The sequence below is a fragment of the Octopus bimaculoides genome, chromosome 28, assembly GCF_001194135.2.
Source record: "Octopus bimaculoides isolate UCB-OBI-ISO-001 chromosome 28, ASM119413v2, whole genome shotgun sequence".
Lineage (NCBI taxonomy): Eukaryota > Metazoa > Mollusca > Cephalopoda > Octopoda > Octopodidae > Octopus > Octopus bimaculoides.
The window spans coordinates 17,545,134-17,548,673 of NC_069008.1; the positions used below are offsets into that span (position 1 = coordinate 17,545,134).

At 38.7% G+C, this 3,540-nt stretch overlaps 1 long non-coding RNA gene across 3 annotated transcripts in view; it reads left to right on the top strand.

Annotated features, from left to right (window-relative positions):
• LOC128251137 (uncharacterized) overlaps positions 1-3,492 on the top strand; it is a 17,766-nt gene extending 14,274 nt beyond the window's left edge. The window contains exons 3-4 of one of the 3 annotated variants that reach the window (XR_008266990.1): positions 1,581-1,767; positions 3,265-3,492. This is a non-coding gene — a long non-coding RNA (uncharacterized LOC128251137). Of the gene's footprint in view, positions 1-1,199; positions 1,524-1,580 lie in introns of those variants that run through there. The other 2 variants (XR_008266989.1, XR_008266988.1) reach the window with 2 other exon arrangements.
• The last annotated feature ends 48 nt before the right edge of the window (positions 3,493-3,540 follow it).

Consider the following 3,540-nt stretch of genomic DNA (forward strand, 5'->3'; position numbering starts at 1 on the left):
TATATATATATATATATATATATATATATATGCGTATACAAACATATGATTATAGATATACACACATACATGCGCACACACACACACACTCATGTATTTGTCATCCTGCTAGCATATTGTTAAATGTGTATATATGTGTTATTTCTTTACTGCCCACAAAGGGCTACACACAGAGGGGACAAACAAGGACAGACAAACGGATTAAGTCGATTATACCGACCACAGTGCGTAACTGGTACTTATTTAATCGACCCCGAAAGGATGAAAGGCAAAGTCGACCTCGGCGGAATTTGAACTCAGAACCTAACGGCAGATGAAATACCGCTAAGCATTTCGCCCGGCGTGCTAACGATTCTGCCAGTTCGCCGCCTTATTATATACACATATGTGTATATATGTGCGTGTGTGTGTGTGTGTGATACACACACAAATGTAGAGTAGGATCTCACCTTCTGACTCGATATCACATTGTGTGTGTGTGTGTATATACACCACACGCACACACACACACACACACACACACTCTGTCCTCTTTTTCAAATATGTGCAGATTACTAAACAAGGCTGTACACTTCCTGTTTTTAATAAAGTCTCTCTCTCTCTTTCTCTCTCTCTCTCTCTCTCTCTCTCTCTTTCTTTCTCTCTCTCTCTCTCTCTTTCTCTCTCTCTCTCTCTCTCTCTCACCTTCTCAGTCACTCATTGATATAACAAATATTATTCTTATCTTTGTCAGGAAGTTCTTTAATCTCTCTACTTATATATGTGTGTGTGTGTGTGTGCCTGTATATATGTGTGTGTTTCTGTACGTGTTTGTATGTCCTTGTATATGTATGAGTGTATGTATGCATGTTTACATGTAGCTGCATCTTCATCATCTTCCTCGTCGTTTAGTGAACCCACATGGCTCAGTGGGTTGAGTACAAGTTGAGTATTTGGCTCAAGATCTTAGTCACGAGTTCAATCCCCTAGCAGCACGCTTATGTCCTTGAGCAAGGCGCTTCATTTCACATTGCTCCAGTCCACACACCTGGCAAAAATGTATCTCTTTTGCATTCATGTTTTAACAGTTTAGATTTTAATTATAAAAAAATATGAAACCATTATTCTATGCTAATTTAGTTAATTTTGTCAAGCTCCCTTTTTAGTTTGTAATTGCTCTTATTTATTTATTTTTTTTTTTTTTTTACCAAAATCTGGAGGCCCTGAGACTTCTGTGACTGTAAAAAACGAGATGTTAGTGGCTGTGATATTTGAACAGTCCAAAAGAAGTCCACACAATCTGCTTCTCTAGAACTATCCATATTTAGAACATCACTGCAACGCCTAATGCATAAGCTGAAGTTAAAACCTTTCCGTCCGTCACTGGAATATGGTGTCTGAGAGTTCTGAAGACGTCTGAAGAATGTTGCAACGTTGAAGGAGAACATTTTGAGCATCTGAGAGATTAACCGTTGTTTAAGATGTGCATAAACGATATGATTGTAACATAGAAATTTAAATGTAATAAAATGATTTAAAAGAAACTGACCCTTTATTATCGTAATTGACCCTTTATTTTTTTGTTTTTTCTCTTTTTACAGAGGTCTGTCCAGAATGCTAGTAAAAGCCCTAAAGGACCCATATCGTCGTTGTCATCATTTAACATCCATTTTCCATGCTGGCATGGGTTGGACGGTTTGACCAGGGCTGTCAAGCTGCCCCAGGATCCAGTTACCTGGTTGGATGTGCTCCCTTCCAAGCACCTTCCAGAGTGGTGGTGTTAAAATGGTGATGTATTAAATCTGCAAATATTCTTTAATCATTGATCATTTGGCTTAATCAGAAATTCTTAGCGATGAAATGTGAATTGTCAAATGTCCTCAGTCCACTTAGCTGTAAATATGTACCACGATGTAGAAAGAATTGGTGTCCATGGCCAAGACACTCATTTGCCCCAGCATGGTCAACAACTTGTGTCCAGAGCCAGGACACTCGACTACTTCAGCAAGGCCACAGTCCACCTAGCTATAATTAGGTACCATGGCTGTCACGTCCTTTGTCCTTCTTATTTAAATGGGGAGAACAATTGTATCAATGCCAGTACTTGTTATTTTTATTTCATCTGCCCCTGGTTGGGATAAATGTGAAGTTGATTTCACAGGATTTGAACTAAAATATAACATAGCATCGTGTTTGATCCAGGGCTGTGGAGTTGGAGTCAGAAGCAATTAAGGGGTAGCTGGAGTCAAAGTCAGTAAAACTATACCGACTCTGACTCACAATATCTTTATTCTTTAATATAAACCAGTTGTAACATAGGGGCCTACGCAAAGTACAAGAGTACACATGCTTTATGAGAGATGTAGACCACAATCACTTAATTACATAAAGAGGAGTCGGGGGTGCCATAGTAGAAATCTCAAAGCTATGAGACAATGCAGGAGTAATTTAAAATGCTGTAAATATGTAAGGGATGTGTATATTCACCATTATTTCATTCAATTTTAGAAAAACTGAAGCATGTCTTTGACAATTTTGGTGTGTATTGAACTTATTTTATTTTGTGCATGACTTATCGCCAACACTGTATATGTGTGCATGTATATGTAGTTAAAAATTACAGAAAAACAAGAGATGAAGACAGGTGTATTAGTTTGACGTTCGGGAAAGTGAGAAGGTCTTTTACATTTCAAGCATATGCTCTTCAGCAGAGTAGGAGGTTAAAGGAGGATAAAATTGGGGTGACCACGAGAGAGCAGAATATATAGTTGAAATTTACAGAAGTGTGTGTGTATGTGTTGTGTATTTATGTGTTTATTAGTGTGTATATAGAGATATGACAATGCTAAAATGACCGTGTGTGTGTGTGTGTGTGTGTGTATATATGCGTATTGCTTAATCTCTGTGTATGTATATGTGACTTTTGAGCCTGTCCGGCTTCACCCATTTCATCGTTGAAGCTGTCCTGTTCACCGTTCTTTAACAAGTAACCATTTAGGTCGTGATGTTTGCAATTTTGGTATCCATACGAAACAAATTGCACTCGTCCCGGCCTGCATGAATGCTTCCAACATCCGAAGATCATCGAAAAGAAGATTTCTGGTGATGCCAACACCATCGGATTATTTTTAATTCATGTCATTCACAACGTATTGGTTTGCTCTGAAAACCCTGTTGGGATTCTGATTGAAACGCAATTAGTACTGCAATAATAATCATAAATATGTTCAGAAATGTTTATTATTGCCTGAATTTGGATGAAACTTGATCTTTTATTCGTTTCAGGCATTTTGACTGCGGCCATGCTGGATCACCGCCTTTAGTTGAGCAAATCGACCCCAGGACTTATTCTTTGTAAGCCTAGTACTTATTCAATCGGTCTCTATACATCATCATCATCGTTTAACGTCCGCTTTCCATGCTAGCATGGGTTGGACGACTTGACTGAGGACTCGTGAAACCGGATGGCAACACCAGGCTCCAATCTAAATTTGGCAGAGTTTCTACAGCTAGATGCCCTTCCTAACGCCAACCACTCAGAGAGTGTAGTAGGTGCTTTTA